Source organism: Vulpes vulpes, chromosome 12 (assembly GCF_048418805.1).
Source record: "Vulpes vulpes isolate BD-2025 chromosome 12, VulVul3, whole genome shotgun sequence".
In the NCBI taxonomy this organism is placed as follows: Eukaryota; Metazoa; Chordata; class Mammalia; order Carnivora; family Canidae; genus Vulpes; species Vulpes vulpes.
The window spans coordinates 136,992,820-137,014,934 of NC_132791.1; the positions used below are offsets into that span (position 1 = coordinate 136,992,820).

Genomic DNA, 22,115 nt, shown 5'->3' on the forward strand with positions numbered 1-22,115 from the left:
CCTGGCGGGCTGTCAGCAGTCTTCTGGCTCTGTCCTCATGTGGCCTGTCCTCTGTGGATGTACCCAGGGAGAGAAAGGGCTCTGGTGTCTCTTCCTCTTCCTATACGGAAGTCGGGTGCCTGCCCCACCCTATGACCTCATTCAACCTTTATTACCTCCTTCCACGTAAAGCTCCTTCTCCAGATATAGTCACATTGGTCCCTGAAAGTGAGTCAAATCTAGCCCATTGTTTTTCAACAAGATTAATAGCCTCTTTGAAATAGAATGAGTTTGTTACATATGCTTATGACTAAGGACCGAATTATGTCACCGCAGAAGTCCTATATGGTCAGCTAACCCTGAGCTGAGGATTCAAGGCCAGGTGAGGGAAGCAGGGAAGGAAATATGAAAATCTCAGCAAAGTCTCAAGGACTGGTCTCACAGGGACCCTGGGGTGTTCATTACTCCTAGAGCAGTGCTGGCCTGGAGGCTGGGCTTTGCTACTCCTGGACCTGGCAGTGGTTGGCTAAGGGCTTCGTTGGGGTTGGAGGGGCGTGTAAATTTTCAGACATTTCCAGTTCTCTGCACCCAAGAGAATCCTTCCAAGAAGAGAGGTGAGTATGTCCGTTGGAGGCAAGAACACGCTTCGCATGGGGGACAGGTGCACAAGAGGCATGGAGGGGACCCAAGGGGTCCAGGTGGACCGTCGGCAGTGCCCGATGCTGAGCTCCAAGAAGAGTAAAGAGTACCTCAGGGTGGACACACTGCCAGCGGAGGAGCCAGTGTTCTGGGCAGCAGCACTCCTGACCACGCCCGGCTGAAGGCACACGTTGTTTGCTTGCTTTTCTCCTTCCCAAAGAGAACACAGGCAACGCTAGGAGTCAGCAGTGACGAGCCACAGACTTCATGCGTACACACTCCCAAGACTAGAGGCCTCTTAGATCCCCAGAAAATTAAAGAAAATTGTGCGCAATGGAGTCCCGCATACCTGCAGTGGATCCTGAATCTCCCAACTTGCTAATTGTGTGGCTTTAGACAAGAGACATTGTCACATGGGCTGAGTCACCGGGTCCAGCTAATCCTGAATGTCATCTATAGGATGGGTGTGACATAAATAAAGCTGCGGGGAAATTATCCTGCACCTACCTAGGAGCATTCAACAAGCACGAGTTCCTCCTTCCACCCTCGCCTTCACTCCCTTCTGAGCAATCGCTTCTGGAAACAGCTGAAGGCAACTCTGCCTCCTTCTGTCTCTCTTTTGGTTTCAAGTTTTTTGCTCCCTGGGGAGAGAGGGTTTTATGGTCTGATAACAGCTGGAAAGCCTTCCAGATTTTCTGGTTCTTTACTGAGAAGATAGATTCACCTTATTTGGTGATTCAGACATTCTTGTACTTTGCTGGAGGGAAGGGAAAGACAGCGGGCAGAGGATGGTGAGGCGTGCATCCCAACTGCACAAGAGGCAGCTAGATGGCCCTCTCTCACTCACTCACTCACTCACTCACTCATTCATTCATTCTTTCATTCCATATTTATCAAGTACCTGCTTAGTGGTGAGCAAGAAACCAGAAAGACCAGGACTGGGGTCCTGCCCTACAGACATTTCTCTCATTGAGGAGCTGTGGAAAAGAGGAAAGAGGTGCAGAGCTACAAGGCTGACCGGTGGGAACTCGAAGCTAGTGTTTGCTATGTCATGATCTGCACTGAACTCTGGTCAACAGCTACTACGGTCCAGTGACTTCTGTGGGGTTCTCTGAGAGGAGGAGGGATACGGGAGAAGGATACAATTTGTAGCAAGTGAGCCCACCAGCCCTTTGTCCCTGCTGGCCAGTGCCCCCACCCTTCCCCTGCCTTCTCTGGGCATTCTAGCAGCTCTGGTGCAGATGCAGGAGCAGGGTGGCCTGGTAGAGAACACGGCTCTGGATTTGGATCTTAATGGCCTTGGGGCAATTGATGTATATGGTACTGGCTCACCTCCCTCCTGCAGGTTGCAACAAGCTGGCTGTCTAAGCAGCCGTTTGCTCAGTGATGCTGGGTGTGGGTAACACGGAGATAGATAGGGCAGCAGCCCCCCAGTGAGTGGCGGTTCCTTGGTTAATCTTAAGGCCACTCCTGCTGCTGCCTCTGCTGTCCTAGCTATTTCCGAGACCCAGATGTTGCTCATACTGCAGGCCTGGGAGGGAGGAGGCTGGATAGGATGCTCAGGTCTGGAGACACAGGGCCACTCAACGGGAAAGGAGAGAAGGGGAAAGACTTGGTGATGTCCAGAGGTCAGCAGCAGAAAATGGGAGCGGAGGAGAGCCCACCACCACCTTCCCACCAAGCTTCCACCGCTTCTGATGAATGCAGGTGCTCCTCCCTCCCTGAGATCGTCCCCAGGTCCTCTGCTGGCAGGAGCCCAGATTCAAGGTTCTTGAGGAGCCTCCCACAGGCTACCTTGCCTGAAATAACCCACATTACCCCTGAGGGGCAGAGCTCAAAAGAGATCATAGTGATGGAAGGTGTGAGGGTCTCTCCTGCCGAAGAGGGATCAGAAATCCTTTAAAAATGGGCCTACCTAGAACCGTCGGAGACAGGAACATCTTTGGGACTCTGGCAGACAAAAGGTTTGAAACTACCTAAGCTGCACTCAGGTGAGGCGGGCCACCTCACCAGGAGTCAGGTGTTCATCCGTGGATGGGCCAGAGCTCGAGCCCACAGAGACCCCAGAGAGGGGCAGCATTACAGATTTTGAGTCACTTCTGATTTGAGCCTCCAGGAATAGTAAAGAACAGGAAAAACAAACAAACAAAAAACTGAACACCTAAAGTTACTCTCCAAAATACTCTGCAGAGTGGATGTGTACATGGTGGAGTGGTGGGATGCCCAAAGTGTCACCGTGAACTTGAATTTCAACCCCAAAATATATTCACGGCCACCCTCCATCCCCGTGTGAGACATTTCTCCCTACGTTAAGCTGGCATATATCCGGCACCCTGCCACCTGTTCACACTACCTCCTTTGGGTGGACTGTGACAGCTGTGGCTGGTCCCCCGATGAATGCCACAGGCCCAGCACTGGAGGACACAGACTAGAAACTTCTAAGGGAGGCTTCTGCGGGCTGCGAGCAGGCCTGAGGCCAGCTCACCTTTGCTGAACCACAGAACACTGGGGGCCTTTTGTTCCTAACAAGGACTCTTTGGAGGTGGACCAGGGACAAAGCCAGAATGCAGAAACTGCAGAAACTTCTGGAAGGTCTCCCTGGGTGTGTGTGGGGTGGGGGGGCCTTTCTTCCCCTGTTTGCCCCCTTTCTGGGCCTAGAGTGCCATCTCCAGCACCATCATCACCCTCAGAACCTTGGTACCAGGCTTCAGGGCTGCCCACCAGCATTTTGGCATTGGAAGCTCAGAACACTGCCAGGTCTCCGTACGGCTTTCTGTGTTTTATAGCTAAAGAGATGGAGAGTCATGTCCAGGTCACATGGATGGGGCCTGACCTCAGGGCAGCCAGCAAGGAATCATCCTGCCCTGGAGCAGCCTGGACCTGCCCTGCTTGAACCTGCCTTCCAGCAGAGCCTCTCACGTTTCTGGCTCTTTCCTTGCCCATGTGTCCCCTGCTTCCCGCTGGAAACCCAGAGCTCTGCTCCCGAGACACTAGCAGAGGAAACACCACCATGGAGAGCAGAGGCTCTGAATCTTGAGTTCTTGTAGCAGCTCAGCCTTCATCAGCTGCGTGACCTTCGCAGATGTACTTAACCTCTCTGAGCCTCGTTTTCTGCACCTGCAAATGGGGCCACTGACAATACCACCCTCAGAAAGACTGTCTTGGGGGTTAAATAAAATAAGACATAAAATGTTTATCCCGGTGCTGCTCATGTGCGCGCGCACGCACACACACACACACACACACACACACACACACAGGTCACTGGTACTGCCCTTGCTAAAAGAGTCCAGGAATGGGAGTTGGGTTTTGGATGGGACCCTCCAATAGACAGAGCTCCCACCCCCCCACCCCAGGGGTGCTGGGACGGGGCGTCAGGGACAGGAGTCTGTGAGGTACTGTGGGTCCCAGGCAGCGTGGCAGTGCCAGGATCAGATGAACCGAGTGTCCAGTGTAATGATGTGTCACCTGTCACCTGCAGCCTGTCTTTCAGCCGGGCCTCTGCTCATTAGCACTTTAACCCACGTGCCTGCAAGGAAGGGGGTGGGAGCAGAGGTAGGGCGATATCCTGTCCCATCCTGGCACTTCTTGGGAGGAAAAGAAAGCCGAGAACTAGCTCAAAGTCAGGTTGAAGTTGGAGGCTTGAGATTACGCCGAGCTCTGCGCACTCCCTCCTCCACAGTCTTAGGTATTTGAGCAGAGGCTGCATTTGGCAGCTTGGAAACATGTGCTTGGCCCCAACCTGAGAAGCTGTGTCTTCAGGAGTCTTGAAGGGCACCCTGGGATATGAAGAGTTTCCTTCTGCTTGCAAGTGTCTGAGCCCCCCAGATAAGGGCTGCAGCTCTTGGCACAAAGCATGCAGCCAGGAGTTTGCACCCCTTCAGCTCCACCCATTTATTATGTCTGCTTTGACTTGCCCATCTCAGAAATGGGCAGCCAGTGTGATGCCCCTTGCCCGGAGAGGGGGATCACAAATTCGTAGGCATTCATCACTCAGCATCACTCTGCAAATGCTTACTGAGCCTTACATTGTGTAGGTACCAGGCACGGCTAACAATGGGAGCATTAGAACTAATAATACTGCCCTTCCTCTCACTGGTAGTAATAGTTAATATGAGCCAGCTGGGGCACCAGGGTGGCTCAGTGGTTGAGCATCTGCCTTCAGCTCAGGGCGTGATCCCAGGGTCCTGGGATCCAGTTCCGCATCGGGCTCCCCGCAAGAAGCCTGCTTCTCCCTCTCCTTGTGTCTCTGCCTTTCTCCCTGTGTCTCTCACGAATAAATAAATAAAGTTTTTAAAACAAAATATGAGCTAGCTATTTGCTAAGTGGTTGCTCGGTGTGTCAGGCCTCCCATCCTATCCTTATAAGGTGGAAGCTATTATTATGTCTATTTTATAGGAAAAGAAACCAAAGCACATAAAGTGTATGCAGCTTGCCTGGTAGTCTGAGGCGATTCTCAGCCATGATAACAATTGCAACAAAATATTATTTGTGCTGCAACAGAAGCAATAATAGGATAAAACTGTTGAGACCTGAGAGAATGTCAGTTCAGGTGGGTAGGGGAGGGTCGGGTCAGGAAAGGTCACGGGGTCCGAAACACTTGAACCAGACAGGGAGGTGCATTTTCCTTCTGTAAAGGATCTGTGACATCGTACCCCATACGGGACAAGTAAAAAATGGGAAATAAAAAGGAGTAGAAAAGTCTAGATCAGAAAAGGAATGAGAATCTCTTTCGCAGCCAGTGCCGAGAGCGATGGGCATCTCTCGGGACAACTGACACAAGCGCACCAAGACCCGGGGGCAAGAGCAAGCCCTACCACAAGAAGTGGAAGCATGAGCTGGGACGTCCCGTGGCCAATACTAAGATTGGCCCCCACCGCATACACACAATTCAAGTCCGGGGAGGCAATAAGAAGTATCGAGCCTTGAGGCTAGACGTGGGGAACTTCTCCTGGGGCTAGGAGTGTTGTACACACAAAACAAGGATTATCGATGTTGTCTATAATGCATCCGACAATGAACTGGTCCGCACCAAGACCCTGGTGAAGAAGTGTATCGTGCACATTGACAGCACACTGTACTGACAGTGATACGAGTCCTACTATGCACTGCCCTTGGGACGCAGGAAGGGGGCCAAGCTGACACCCGAGAAGGAAGAGATTTTAAATAAAAAAATCATCAAAGAAAATTCAGAAGTATGATGAAAGGAAAAAGAATTCCAAAATCAGCAGTCTTCTGGAGGAGCAGTTCCTGCAGGGCAAGCTTCTTGCAGGCATCGCTTCGAGACCAGGCCAGTGTGGCCGGGCAGATGGCTATGTATAGAGGGCAAGGAGCTGCAGTTCTATCTCAGGAAAATCAAAGCCCAGAAAAGCAAATAAATCTTCTCTCTTCGGTCATGTAATCAATGTGTTTATTGTTCAAAAAAGAAAAAAGAAAAGAAAGGGAAGAAGAAAATTAAGTTTTTGTCTCTTTTTTCCTGAACCATATTTCATGAAAATAGCCATAAAGAATTTTCTTTTTCTGTTACCATATTTCATGAAAACGGCCAATGGGTAATATAGTACACAGGAACGCCGTCTCAAGGGGTTATGGAAGCAATCCCCATGACACTGCTGGTCCTCCAGAGCAGTCCAAACAGAGGGAGGTCTGCAGGATATCCCTCGTTACCTGGGAGCCAGGAGGGATGGGTACTGTGGATGCAGATGCTCTGGACCCAAACAAAACAAAAATCACAATGATGATAAAAACAAAAACAAAAACTGAACTCCAAATCTAAAGTCACCACAAGAGAAGCTTCTAGCTGCAGGCGTAGATCTGGGTGGAGCTTCTCAAACACAGCCCTAGGAGGCTTACGCCAAGGGAAGAAGCAGCAGAGGTTTATCTAACAAATGGTTTACAATTCTCAGGAGAAATAAGAGGCAGTCAGAAAGCAGTTGATATAATAATATAATACCGCCCCTCCCCTCACTGGTAGTAATAGTTAATACGAGCTAGCTGGGGCACCAGGGTGGCTCAGTGAGGGGAGGGGAGGGGTGGTATATTATATATATATATATATATATATATATATATATATATATATATATACACATCTGGTTATTTGGAAGATAGAGCCTTACCAGTTCCATGGAGGAGACCGTGACTTTCTTGGTATCCAATTCTAAGATTACTTCATTGCATGGTGCAGCTGAGTTATTAGAAGGCAGGGTGTGACAGTTTTATAGAAAATGCAGGTGTTGAGAGGTGGTTTTATTTTTTTTTTAAGATTTTATTTATTTATTTGGGAGAGAGAGAGAGAGAGAGAGAGAGCACAAGCAGGGGGAGAGGGAGAAGCAGGCTCTCCACTGAGCAGGGAGGCCCTCGTGGGGCTCAATCCCAGGACCCTGGGATCATGACCTGAGCCAAAGGCAGTCGCTTCACCAACTGAGCCACCCAGGCCCCCCTGCAGAGGTGATTTTAAAACAACTTTTAAAAAATGGTCTTTAATAAAGCTGAAAGTGTAATGCTTAAAAAAAAAAAGAAAAAGAAAAAGAAAAACCAACTCAGTGGAAGTATTTAGGAGAGAATCAGCATAGTCTTTAACTGTCCTGAAGTAAGAGCTGTAATTGCATGCAAAAGAATCGCTACATACACTCACACACACACCTTTGCAAAATAACTCTGATTAATTTGATAGTAATGTGTTTTAGCGATGCAGGTATGCCAGTGTTCGTGGAATATATTAAATCCTAATTACACAACAGTGTTGCTTTGTGTTTGGTTTTGTCCTCGGCCATGGGACATTTACTCTTTGTAAAAATTCAGGTGCACTCATGAAACAGTGATTGAGTGCCTACTGTGTGCCAGGCATGAGGCTAAGTACTGGTGCTGCAGAGGTATGAGAGCACTGGCCTTGATCTCAAAGAGCCCAAGGGCTCGGGGAGCTGGTACCGATAGATGGACAAGGAGGGCTATAGCATGGTAAGCAGTGGAAGTCTACAATTTTTTTTTTAAGATTTTATTTATTTATTCATGAGAGACACAGAGAGAGAGGCAGAGACACAGGCAGAGGGAGAAGCAGGCTCCCTGCAGAGAGCCCAGTGCAGGACTCAAATCCGGGACCCCAGGATCACAACCTGAGCCCAAGGCAGATGCTCAACCACTGAGCCACCCAGGTGCCCCCAGACCAAGCTTCTTAAAGGAGATGACCAATGGGGTGAGGCTCAAAACATGGGCAGGCTTTGGTCAAGCTGAGGAAAGGCGGGGAAGCAGGGAGAGTGATGCATGCAGAGGCAAGAGCATGAGCGTAGGCCAAAGCATTGTGCTTGGATGGAACCATGCATCAGCAGACTGGTGGTGGCCACACGAATCTGGCCACATGATAAAAATGCATAGAAAAATACACACGTGCACACCCTCCATCCACACTGGGACTGTTTTCGAAGACAAAGACTCGAAGCCTTGAGAGGTACTGAGACCCAGCAGCAGCCCCCAATTCCAGCATGTTCATGTTAATTACTGTGCCTCTGACCTTTAGAATATAACATTCCTAATCCAGTTCCCCAACACTCCTCCCCAGAAAGGCTGCTGTCAGCAAAAACATTCTCAGGCAAATATTGAATGAGAAGAAATTACAGCAGACGGGTGAAGCTGAAATCCATGTGTGGGCAGAAGTGTGGGAGATGTAGTGCCCTGTTGTGTCCAGTCCAGGGAGCAGGCCAGTGTTCTCTTCCTTTTGTCTAGATGTTTCTGACCGGCAGCCTGATCCAGCCTCTCCTGACCCAGCTTCCCTGATGTGGTGCTCAGGATGTTTCTCATCTTGTGTTTGCTGTTGTGATCTCGTGCAAATCACTTGAGTTCTGAACTGCGAGTTCCTGGTCTGAAAACAAGACTAATAGGTGCCTGCTAGTCTCCTATAGCTGAGGGAGACTCCAGTGAGATCTGGCTTCTGGAATCTTCTTGCTTCTTCCAGGTGACACTCCGAAGAAGCAGGTGCTTCCAGTCTTGACAATGGGATCTTGCTCCTGTGGAGACTCTATAGGAGTCTTGGAGCCCAGTCTTCTCTCAAACCAGTTGCCATCGTGCTTTTTCCAAAGGAAGTGAAGCCATTCCGTTTGCCTCTAACAATGACCTGTTTTTAGATGTAAATAAGGCCACAGGCATGATAAACAATACACATTTCAGCACAGACACACACACACACACACACACAAATGGTATCAAGGTGACATTTGGAAACAGAGTGACCTACAGCATTTACAGCTTTCTGAGGAGAAGGCCTCTCAGTAAAAGGCAATATCCTCAGAAATTTTGGGCTGGGCTAATTCAGCCAATGTGGGGCAATTGTCTCGTTCCCAGAATACTCTGGAGAAAGTGGTGTAATCTGTGGGAATAATGAACAGTTGAATATTTCAGCTTAATGGCTGCTGACCTCAGAGAAGACCCCCCACTGCTCCCCCAAACAGGCTGAATGGAACCTGGGAATGAAGCCACCTTCCTTGAGTTAACACAAATCTCTTAATGCCAGACTCATTAACAGCTCGCCCCACTCCAGCCTCTGCAGGGTTGGTTTTGTGGGTTGGATTTTTCTTTTCTTTTTTTTTTTTCCTCCCTCTAAACGTTTCCAGAGAGGAGGCAGGCATTTCATATTTCTTCGTATTTGGTATCCTGGCTCGTTTGACAGATTTCCTCCTCAGTCCTCTGTGATGGATTCCCAAAAGCCACTTTGGCAACATGTCCTCCAATGAGTTTTCCTTCTTCCCCTTTTCTTGCACTCTGAATCCACGTGTTTCACGGCTGGCACGTTCTGTTGCCGATGATTGTGGCCTGTGGTGGGCGAGGGGGCACGTTGGGATGTTGCAGAGCTGATAAACCAGTAGAAGGCTTATCAAACAAGAATAGCCAGGGGCAGTGAACTCGGGCAGCCCTGTGATTCTGGTGACTGTCACTTTCCAATGACACTTCATGTTCTCTGATGTGACTGTTGTTGGAGTTGGTGTGCCAGGGCACACGATGCAACTCTAATAACTGCCTCATTCATAAGCTCCCTGGGAGCAGAAGGGAAAAAAAAAGAGTAGCAGAAGGGGGACCTCATAATTTATGGCATCCCTCCTAAGCAACGGGGACCTTGCCTACAGTATTTTATTTAGTGCCTGAAAGTACTCTTTGATTGTCCTAGTAAAGAGATGAGGAGGGGGGTCTCCCGAAAGATGAGTCCTCTCAGGGCAGCGAGACTCTGCCTCCACCAAAACACACTCTGCACGTCATGCCTGAGCCTTCTTCTGACTGTCTTGAATTCTGTGACTGGAGTCTCTGCTTTGTGTCCCACCAGGATTACTGTTTTGGGGGACACTGTGCAATATACAAAAACAAGATTCCTTCTACTGAGGAGTTTATAGTCAGGCTCTTTGGGAAGAGAAAAGAGGGCATGTGGGTGGCTCAGTGGAAAGAGAGAGGATATACAGGAAGGGAAGTGACGGCTAATGTTTACTGCGTCCCTGCCTGCGTCCCTGCCTGCGTCTTGAATGTCAGGCACTTTTCCTGTATTATTTTGTCCAGATTACACAATGATCCTTTCTGGTAGGAATTAGGCATTAGCATCTATCTATCTATATATATATAGATGCTATATATATATATATATTTTTTTTTTTTCATGAGAAAAAGGGAACTCAGAGGGTTAAGTCACTTCCCAAATGTTGTATAGCTAATGCCTGGCTGGACCCGGGCTTCTTGTTCATTAAACTGTGATGCCTAAGGATGGCAGAATTAATTAAACCAAGCACCAAAGCCCCCTTAGGCCACAAGAAGATAGTGGTTGAGACTTTTTGGAGGGGATGAGATCTGGATGTGGGTTAGACAGGGGGAGAAACAGACTGGACATTTCATGAGGGGGCACCTGGCTGGCTCAGTTGGTAGAGCATGCAACTCTTGATCTTGAGGTTGTGAGTTCGAGCCCCACGTTGGGTGGAGAGATTACTTAAAAATAAAATCTTTTTTTTTTTAAGATTTTGCTTATTTATTCATGAGAGACACAGAGAGAGAGGCAGAGACACAGGCAGAGGGAGAAGCAGGCTCCATGCAGGGAGCCCAATGCAGGACTCAATCTCAAGGCCCTAGGATCATGACCTGAGCCAAAGGCAGACACTCAACTGCTGAGCCACTCAGGTATCCTAAAAATAAAATCTTAAAAAAAAAAAAAAAAAAAGGAAAGAAAGTCATGAGTAAAGCCTACATCTGTTATGTACTAGTCACCTTAAATGGTCAAAGTCTCTAAAAGGACTCTTAGAACAGTTTTATTACTGGGTAAGAAGGTAACACAGCAATAGCTGGAGAAGGATATGCATTCAAAGGGACTTGGGGGTCTCAGGTACAGGCTAACACACAGGACGCCCATTACCCCCAGGTCTTGAAGCACCACTAGCGCACATGCAAAACATCCAGGTGCCAGGAAGCCCAAGTCTGTTCATGGTGGGTGCCTCTCTATAGTGAGCCAGTCATATAGGCGAACCGTACTATGTGACCAGCCTTAGCCATTGAAACCACACTTCTACCCCCCAGCCTGGGCTAAAAACAGTTACCAATTATAATTCCAATTATTATTACTAAACAATGCTGGCAGGCTAATGCATCCTTATCCACAATAGCTCACAGGCCCCTGGTTAGAGAACATCATTAACCTTTAGTGAACACATCCCACAGTGTTGGCCGAGGGTCAGTAGCTCTGGAGAGAAGCAAGTGTTCAATCCAGGACCATGATGTTAACCTATACCATGAGAGGTGGAAACGCCTATGGGCAGTAGAGTGGCCATCCAGGAGATGGGCCAGATGTGGCACTAAGGCTGGGCAACCCGAAGCTGGTCTGAGATGCACTGACCATTGCAGGCCCCTGATGAGCAACGAGCTGGGTGAAAGCTGAGTTTCCTTGAGCTCATGGCCTCTAAGAAGAGGCAAGACTGGATCCAAGGATGTGTTAGTGGGCTATGATAGCAACGATCCAGTCATATGGTCTCGAGTCAAGGTGGTAAGAAGTGGGACATAGAGAAAAGGTGACAGATCATGAAGTTTCACTTATGGGATAGAACAGAGTTATCAAAAAGCTTAGGTGTTGGTGAGGGAAAGCATGACAGTGGCAAGTGGGAGAAAGCAGGGTGTTTGGAAACAATTGGGTGGAGAGAAGGATTATTTTAGTTTAAACGAAGTCCAAAATGTATATGGGGCACTGAGGTAGACCATCTGTAGGAAGTTGAGGGAGAAGTTAAGAACAGAAACGGAGGCCTGGGAAGACTTCATTACAGCGATCGGGGTAAAGAAATGGTGGGTCTTGTGGGAGGAGGGAGTGGGGGTGGAAAGACAACAGAAGAGGAGACAAAATGGGAAGGAGGAGCATCTTAATCTCCTCCGGCTGCTGTGACAAAGCGCCACACGCTGTGGCGTGAACAACAGATTTCTTGAGTCATTGTTCTAGAAGTCTCCAGACCTGGGCTCCTTCTGAGGCTCTGAGGGAAGATCGGATCCCTACCTGTGTCTTAGTTTCTGGTGACCGCCAGCTGTCTCATCCTTCCTTGGCTTGTAGACATGCCACAGACCTCTCTGCCTCCCTCCTCCCATGGTCTTCTCTCCAATGACTCTCTTCCTTCTTAGGAGGCACCCATCATGTTGGACCAAGGACCCACCCTACTGCATGATGACCTTGTCTTAACTAATTACACCCCTAGCAACCCTCCTTCCAGATCAGCTAACGGGTGTCTAGGCTTCAATATGTCTTTTGAGGGGAGCAGAATTCATCCACAACGAAGAGTATTACAATAAAAGTCAACCAAGAACTAAAATATAGGAAGACAAGGGGACCACACTCCGAGAGGAGAAATTTGGAGAAAGGATCATTGTTGAAATGGTTGTAGAAATCTGCTGCAGTGCCCGATGCTTTTCTGCCAGATAGACTAGGAGCCCCTTAAGACCTGAGTGATGTTGGGGGAGACAAAAAAATAGGCAAGACTGTGGGGCCAGCCTCTTTCCTCCTCATTCTCGCCACCTATCCCTCCTCCCCCTCCTCACTGTCTCCTCTTCTTCCTCTTCCTTCCCTCCCTCTCCCCTCTTCCTCCCTCTCCTCTTCCCCCTCCTCTTCCTCTCCCTCTCCTATCCTCTCCTCTTCTTCCTCGTCCTCTCCTCTTCTACTCCTCCCTGTTGACTCCCTGTCCTCCTCCCCTCTTCCCCCTCCTCATCCTCTTGTCTTCTTCCTCCTCCCCTCTTCCTCCCTCTCCTCCCCCTTGTCCCTCTCCTCATGCTCTCCTTTTCTTCCTCCTCTCCTCCTCTCCTCCTCCCTTCCCTCTTCTCCTCCCCCTCCTCATCCTCTCTTCTTCTTCCTCTTCCTGCCCCCCTTCCTTCTCCTCTTCTTCTTCTTCTTCCTCTTCCTGCCCCCCTTCCTTCCCTCTTCTCCTCCCCTCCTCATCCTCTCTTCTTCTTCCTCTTCCTGCCCCCCTTCCTTCTCTTCTTCTTCTTCTTCCTCTCCCTGCCCCCCTTCCTTCTCCTCTTCCTCTTCTTCTCCCTCTCCTCATCCTCTCATCTTCTTCCTCCTCCTCCCATCCTCCTCCCTATTCTGCTCCTCTTCTCTACTTCCTCCCTCTCCTCCTCCCCCGTCCCCTCTCTTCCTTCTCCACTTACTCCCCACCCTCAGTCTGGCTCTAGGTCTCCCGGAAACACTGAATTTTCCAGGGACCTGAGAGCACAGGCTGGCCTCAGCATTCATTTCCTCCCAGCCCTTCCTTTCCTCTGGTGATGACTCATGAATCTATGCTAATAATATTGGCGAGGGCCAGAGATCCTCAGAGGCAGCCCCAAGCAGGGGGAGACCTGGCATGGGGGGCAGCAGATGACCAGCTGGGGATGCCCAAAGCGCACTTGCCAGGCAGGCTGACCCTGTGGGGGTGGCGGCCACAGAGCAGAGCAGACCCTCAGTGACAGGGAGCTGGGGCAGCAGCTTCAGGGAGGTCAGGCTCTGCTGTGTCCCCAGCCCTCACCCCCTGCCCCCGATTCCTCCCCATCAAATGGTTCACTCTCCCCTCCCATAGACCCTCAGAGGGACAGAGGAGCTCCCTTGCTGCCCAGCCAACCTGCCTTGGAGCTTCATTCTGACCTGACTCCAAACCAGAAGTTTCAGCATTGAGCCATAGCTTCCTGTCTCCCTGCCGCTGCCACCATCCTCCTCACCTCCAAACGTAGTACAGCCACACACAGAAATTTCCGTTTCTGCCCCTTGCTTTTTTTTCTTTTCCCTTTTCTATTCCAAAACACGTGTCAAGTGTATTTTTAAATTTACATGCGTTGAAATTGGCTTTCGGTGGAGGCGTTGCTGGAAACCTACTCCACGATAAGAGGGAAGGGACGATTAAGTCACACAGCAATGAGGATGACCCTCGAAGGCATTCTGTGGAGGGGGAGAGGCCAGGCTCCAAAGGTTCATACTCACAATTCCTCTAATAGGACATTCTGGAAAAGTTGAAGCTGCAGGGACACAGGGCAGATCAGTGACTGCCAGGGCTTAAGGGTTCATATGAACCCCGGTGTGTTTTATGCTGATTTGCCTACTGAAGACCATTTAGGCTATAAGTCTTTATTTGGACAGGTTTTCATTTCTCCTGGATAAATACCTAGGGGTGAGATTCCTGGGTCATCTGGTATATTTCTTTTCTTTCCTTTTTTTTTTTTTTTTAAGATTTTATTTATTTATTCATGAGAGACAGAGAGACAGAGACAGAGGCAGAGGCAGAGGCAGAGGGAGAAGCAGGCTCCCTGCGGGAAGCCTGATGTGGGACTCGATCCCAAGACCCACTGAGCCACCCAGGTGGTATATTTCTGGTATATTTTTGTTTAATTTTGTAAGTCAAGCCAGTAACTTCTTTCGGCTGGTAGAAATTAATAATTAGCCAAACTGTTTTCCCGAGTGGCTGCCATCCATTTGACATTCGAAGCCAAAACCTAGAAATGGTTCATATCACTGTCTCTCATGAGGTCCCACGCTTACCTCCTTGGCGAGTCTTTCACGTCCACACTGTAGCTTCCAAGAGCCCACATCTGTCCATTTTTGCTGCCACCACCTTGACAGAAGTCACTGTTAGGTCTTGCAGAGCAGCCCACTCATGTCCCACATCCTCTCTGCCCTCTCCCCCTACCACCCATTCCCCATAGAGTGGCCAAGGTGATTCTTTTAAGACATTTCTCTGATCAGGTGACTCCCCTAGCTCAAGCCTGCCATCAGCAACCCACTGCACTGGGGATGTCCCATTACACTTTGCCTTCAGAGGTCCTGGTGATCTGGCCTCCTTGCCTACATCTCCTCCCATGCACTCCCTCTATTGCAGTGGGATGGCTTCTCTGAGTTCCAGACGACCCAAGAGCTCGCCCACCTCAGGACTTGCACACACACTGCCCCTGTGTGCAATGCTCTTCTCGGAATCCAGCTTCTTTGCACCCTAGTTCAAATGATACCTTCTCAGAGAGCCTTCGTTTCCTTTGTGGCACTTACATGACAGATTGATTACTTTTATATCAAATTATAAAAATATCTCTTTTTTAAATTGTATAATTAATTCTATGAATCATAGAAATATTTCTACCTAAAAACCAGTTTACCTATTTGTGATCTCTGTCTTTCCAACAAAAACAGGTGCACTCCCCCTTTTTTTAAAGATTTTATTTATTTATTCATGAGAGATGTAGGGAGAAGCAGGCTCCCTGCAGGGAGCCCAATGTGGGACTTGATCCCAAGACCCTGGGATCACACCCTAAGCCGAAGGCAGACGCTCAACCACTGAGCCACCCAGGTGTCCCTAGGCTCCCCCTTTAAAGCAGGGAAGCTCATCCCAGCTGTCGCTAGCACCTAGGACAGTTCATGGCACATAGTAGGTGATTTAAGACTCTTCAGTGATTGGATAGATGAATAAATGCAAGGATGGCAGCCTATACTGGTGACTTCACTAAAAAGCGAAGGCAGGGGAGCTTGTGGAGATTCTATCTGGGATGACATAGGTTTAGAACCAGATGGGTCCAGGCGCAGAAAACCCCTGCTGCGGTGCCTGGTGCACCCCAGGAACAAGCCGAAAGTCTCAGGTTAAAAAGTGGTATAGGGGAACAAACCAGTGAGAAGGGAGCTTCCACTCTCTCAAGGAGGTCGAATGTCTTCATTCCTTCGGCAGACACGCCCTGAGTCTGCGTGAAGGGAAGTGCATGCACAAGCAGAGGCATCTTGGTGAACAGCATTCCTCACGAGAACAGAGCATGGAAGCTTCACAGCTTGCTCCGAATCAGCCCAGAAATGATGGTTCTTGGGACACCTGGGGGGCTCAGTGGTTGAGCATCTGCCTCTTTCTCAGGGCATGATCCCGGGTCATGGGATCGAGTTCTGCATCGGAGTCCCCACAGGGAGCCTGCTTCTCCCTCTGCCTGTGTCTCTGCCTCTCTCTCTCTCTCTCTCTCTCTCTGTGTCTCTCATGCATAAATAAATAAAATATATTTTTTAAAAAGGAGCAATGGTTCTTCCCCAACCCCGGACAGCCTCACTTTCCATGGAAACCACGAGAGAGAACTCCCATTCTGTTCTGGAAGGGTGAACCCCCTCAGCAGAGCACTGTGCATGGTCCTGCATGTGTCTCCAACCATGTACCACTTAGGGAGCCTTCTAGTCATCAGAAAGTTGCTATATGTTCCTCTGCACTCAACACAGTAAACCTCATTGGAAGATAATCTGCCCTTCGTCTTAGAGCTAGCTGACCCCACTGTCTCCTGCTGAGCACACAGGAGTGCTGGTTGGCAGAGAGATCCAAACACAGAAGGGCTTTCCCTCCCGCCTGCTCACCTCCTCCAGTCTCTAAGACTCTCCCAAGTCTCTTCCCGCTCGGCTAACAATCTCCAAGTGGCATGATCCAAAAACCCTTCATAAACATAAACCCATCACTTCACCTTTTCAGTGGTGTTCTTTTTTAAAAAAAATTATCATTATTTTTAAAAGATTTTATTTATTTATTTATTTATTTATTTATTTATTTATTTATTTATTTATAACAGAGAGAGAGAGAGAGAAGGGAAGGAGGGGCAGAGGGAGAGGGAGAAGCAGACTCCCTGCTGAAAGCCCAGGACCCCGAGATCATGACCTGAACTGAAGGCAGACGCTTAACCCAACAGAGCCACCCAGGCATTCCTCCAGTGGTTATCTTTACTATACCAGTCAGGAAGATGTGATGGTATATGCAGGAGGCATTTACTAAATGGACATTTTTAAAAAGCAGATGAGTGGGAGACAGAACACTGGAAAGAAGAAGGAGAAGATGTAAATGGCGTCATGGACCTTGCCAGAACCACTCCCAGAGTGTCATCACGTAGGGTCACCCACAGAGGCACCTGCCAATGGGCACCTGCTTGCTGCTGGCCATGGCCCCACGAACACCATCCTTCTTTACAAACCTCAGTGAGCAGAACGGATCTCAGCCTGGATCCTGCCACAAACTCAGACGAGCCTCTTCCCCTTCTCTGGCTCCTGGTGTTTACATCCCTAAAATGAGTGGACAAGACAGTTGGTCTTCACACATTTTATTTCATCGCCCTGGAGCCATGAGCTCAGATGAAATTGTCCTCAGAAGCCAGTCCTCAAAGCGAATCGCCTTGAGGATGTACTACTGTGGCAAGTTGGTCCCCACCAGGGTCATGCTGTATCCCTCACTTGCAGTTAAGGCCAGCAGGAGACGGGGTGTGCCTTTAATGTTTTCTTGGGCGCTCTATCTCTGTGATTTTATAAGAACCTGCGAAGCAGGAAAACACCCCCCGATGACCGTAGACAGTTGTACACAAGTGGAAATAATAAAACCCATAATCCCACAGTACAGCCTGGCCGTTGAACTGAGCACTGTGCTCAGGTCTTTCTAGCGGACCCTCAGCTCCTGCCAGCTGTCAATCACCTGCTTCTCTGCCATGAAGCTTCTAGCCCTTTGCTTCCACCTACAATCCCATCCATTTCTCTGCTGTGCCATATGTCCCCTCGATATTGGGAGATTCATAGAAGAAATCAGTTCCCCTGTCAGTTCTAGCTCCATCAAGGGCCTCTCTATAAATCTCTGCCTAATTGAGTATTCATGGTGGACAACTGAATATTTATGATGTAAAAAAAAAAAAAAAAAAGCGCTCCATAGGGCCCTGTCTTCTCCCCTTGTCTGCGTGCAGTCTTTGTAATGCATGCAGCCTTCCCTGGTCTGTGGCAGCTGTCCTTTTCACTCATCCCCCATTGCAGTCTCTGTCACTCTTCCCTCAGCCATGCACTCCTCCCCTGGGCTGTTAATCCCACTCAGCAATCCTGCCTTAGTCCACAGGGAGTCTTCCAGAAGAGCTTTTTCCGAATTACACCCCCACCCGTGCAGACCACAGTCACAGCCCTTGTACTGAGGCTTGACAAGTGCAACATCCTCAACAAGACAATGAGGCGTTCATTGGGCCTGTAGCATGTGTTAAGAATTGTCATAAGTTCTTTGCAAGTCTTACCTTGAGTCAAACCAGTGGATTTCTCCAGGGTAATACCAGAACTTTCTCAGGCATTGTCTCGTGTGTAAGATGGAGAAAATGCCTGCCCATCACGTTCTTCCCTAGATGAAATGGTGAGAGGTGGTTGGCCTTGCTAATAAGCTCGTCAGTGGGCCTGGTAAGCAGTCCCCCGCCTCCCGCATTGCAGGCGTTTTGCTTTCCCTCCTCTGTCAGGGAATAAAGAAGTATGAATGGCCCAGGAGTGAGCTCTGCACCCCCACAGAAACAGACACCAAGGAGGAGCTGTTATTTCTGTGGCGTACCTGTTGAGCGTAGCCGACCATGCACTAACGAGGATGGATGAAGCTGTGTGCTGGAAAGATCTGTATTCCTGGAGGACGCCGCACCAGGGATGCAAGCAGTCGCCGCAACCTTCAGACTGGACCAAGTCCCCTTGTGTAGGGCTAAAACTATCTTTGTGTCTTTTCTGTTTTTAGATTTATTTATTTTTTAGAAAAAGAGGGAGAGAGAGAATTCTTAAGCAGACTCCCCACTAAGTGTGGAGCCTTCTGCAGGGCTTGATCTCAAGACCCTAAGGTCATGACCTGAACTGAAATCAAGAGTTGGCTGCCCAAAAGACTGAGCCACCCAGTTGCATCCACTGGTGGATCTGCTCCATATGTGATGCCTTTTCTTGGCCCACCCTGCTCTCCCAAGAAACAGGATGGCACAACACCACTCCTTGACTTAGCCAGGCTCCCTGCACATCTACCATCTACCCTCTGGATAGCCTTGAGCTGGTCCCCCAACTTCTCTGAGCCCTGACGTCCCACTTGACAGATGGGCATAATCCTGCCCACATTGTTGGGTTGTTGTGGGAACTCAGTGGAGTCGTGGTGCCAAAGACACTGTGAATACCAGGGGAGTTCCAATTGTTCATCCGTCACGAAGCCTTACCCTGTCCTACATGGAATTAATCTTGTATTCCTCTGGACTGCCTCCCGAATATTAATGTGTCCTTCTCACCGCGTCTGTCCCCACCTGCCCTGGATTTTGAGGGGTTATGTGCATGTGTCCATTTGCCTGCTAAACATAATCTCAACAGGATGTGGATCTTACTCACCTCCACATTCACCCCCGTGGGTGCACAATGCCTGGCATGTGATAGATGCTCAGTAAATGCTCAGTGAATGATGGAATGAAAGCCCTCTCTGCCCGGGCTCAGCCTGTGTGTTATCTCTTCTGTGCTACTCAGGACGTGGAGATAAGAGAGAGGGGTTTCTCTTAGGGGTCCACACAACCTAGTCTGGGGGACGGGCTCCTGTTGTACAAGCTGGTGATGCAAGTGAGACATAATGGGAGCAGGAGAGTCTGGATATGAAATATAGAGCTCAACTCGTTCCTTCTCATCATCTGCCTGCATTCAGCCACAGAACCCTTCGAGGGAACTGGACGGAGTCTTTGAAGCAATTGTTTCTTGTCTCTGAAATTGCTTCCTGGTCTTCTGGGCCAGTCCCCCCGAAATGGCTGCAGAGAGCCCCAGCTGTTTAATATCCAGCCTGCTGCTGGGAGTGATTGCTCATCAGATCCCAGAACCCGGATGAGTTCAAGAAGGACCATGGACAGCCCCGGTCCTGCAGGTCTCAGACAAATGGCTGCCCAGTGGATTGGCCAGCATTAAGCAACAAACATGATTAAAGCCCAGAAAATAGGACCCGGGAGGAGAGGATGAGCCATCTGTTTGATATATTGTGCGGGAGAACAAATAACAATGTGCAAGTCTGCGGACATTTTCTGCAAGAAGGATGGCGATGCCCAGTTCAATCAGGCCCGAAAAGGAAGCAAAGAACACCAACTGCCACACGAGGGATTTTGTCCAGACGTATTAAGGCAGAACTTGTCCACTGCCTGGCAGTTGGGGACATTTACACTCTGGGACGGTCTCCCAGAAGCAGCTTCGGGAATCCTATCTGCTCGGCAAAAACGATGGACCCAAGTCTAGCAGAGAAACCCAACAACTCTTGCACCTGGGGCTGAGAGAGAGAGAAAGGTTTTAAATGTCTCCCTTTGGAGTATTTCCAGGACTCTTTGACAACTCACCAGACAAGGTGTGTGAGGAAGAGGAGTCAGAGAGACCCCCAAAACATCTAGGCTTGCTCAAGGCCAAGCCCCCATCCTTGACAAGGGTTCTGCTCTGGCCCCCAGAGCGTGCTTGAGCCCTCATAGAGCTGACCAGCCAGTGACTGTCTCTAAATCATCTGATGATAAAAAGCCATAATTAATGGATTCTCACTGCAATAACAAGAGTGCTTGCAACATAGAGGGGCTTCTTTTTTCAGCATAGAATTTTATCAGTTAATTCACAAGTGAATATCTAATGGTTTCAGTCTTCACCAGAACCCTTGGTATATCCAAAAAGCAAGTGCTGCACCTGTTAAAAATAGAAATATTTATGAGTTAGAAAACATCATCTTTTGGGGCACCTAGGTGGTTTAGCAGTTGAGTGTCTGCCTTTAGCTTAGGTCGCGATCCTGAGGTTCTGGGATCAAATCCTGCATTGGAGTTCCCACAGGGAGCCTGCTTCTCCCTCTTCCTGAGTCTCTGCCCCTCTCTCTTTGTCTCTCATGAATAAACAAATAAAACCTAAAAAAAAATCCACCAAAAAACATCATCTTTTGATATACAGTTTGGTAGAAAACACTCTTGTTTTAAAATTTACTTAGGATGTGTTTCATAGGGAGGTATAAGCAGTAAGACATGTAGAGATGGAAATATTTGTGGCAAAGGAAGAAGTTTTTATACTCACAGATATCTAGAAGCAGAAGGCACAGCAGGCCATGCAAGGCCATAGGGGAAGCACCAGGGCTGGTCAGAAGGCACGGGGGACCTGAGGGGAGGGGGCCCAGGGACATGGGTAAGAGTCTTTATCATAGTTTCAGCCAGAAAGGGAAGGCAGGGTAATCAGGTTTAGGACTGGCTGGTTTGAATAACCCCAGTGGGCTCTGACTCTTAGCTGGTTTCTGGTCCTTGAGTGATTAAGGCACATGGATTGTGATCCGGGGTATAGGAGACCCACAGAGGAGATGGGAGGAAAGGGGTGGCGGGCTTTGCTTATGAACCTGCTCAGCGAGGCCGTGAATGTGAAGAGCATCAAGAATACAGAAGATAAGAAAGTTTAGTTAGTACAACTCTACCTCCGAAAGTGAAAATAAGGACTCGGTTTACAATTGTGTTGATGTTTGTGGACCACTGGAAATTAATGAGCTTTAAGAAGATGCAAAAATATTTCAGGCAAAGCCATGCTAAGGAGAAAAAAAGAAAGAGACCAGCAAGTTTAGAGAAAAGCTACCACAACAACAGGGAACAGAGACTAAAGTTTGTCAGTGCCTCCTCCTCCCTCCTTCTTTCTATTCTGCCCTGGGTGGGGAGAACAGAGTCCTTGGGATTCTCTGCTCTGTAAAGCATGCTCTAGAGGCTGAATGGCTTATCTAGCTATGATGCAGGCTGAGGAAGCTACCAGGATGGGGCTTCTCCCCACGATGGCCCAAGAGGTCCATCTGTGTTCCAAGATCACAAATTCCAGTCTTAACCCAGCTGCCAGTGGGTGATACTCTTAGCAGTATCCACTCTCGGCCACCACCACTCTCAGTGCCAATGGTCAGACAACCCTTGATGAGGGCTTCCATTTACTTCCCACCTTTCAAAGACAATGAATAGACCTGACAATGTAGTGTCAACTACAACACCCGACGTTAGGTATTGTGCTAGATGTTGGGGATACAGCAGTGCACGTTGGATACGTGGGTCATGCCCTTGTGTTGGGCAATGACACAGGATAAGTCAACAAATCAATGAGTTCATTACACATTGCATACATGTGATGACAGGATAACAGGGACATGTGGAGGAGAATAAGGTGGAGCTCTTTGGAGGGATCACGATTGGCTTCTCCACTGGGAGAGGAGATTAGGAGCCTGAGTGAGGCATAGGAGGGGCCATCTGCCTAGGTAGAA

The 22,115-nt window shown here is 48.9% G+C and overlaps 1 protein-coding gene and 1 pseudogene across 1 annotated transcript in view; both read left to right on the plus strand.

The window, feature by feature from the left end:
- Positions 1 to 22,115, plus strand: part of SHISA6 (shisa family member 6) — a 282,711-nt gene that overhangs the window by 181,158 nt on the left and 79,438 nt on the right. The window lies entirely within an intron of this gene.
- On the plus strand, positions 5,372 to 5,996 carry LOC112924904 (small ribosomal subunit protein eS8 pseudogene; annotated as a pseudogene).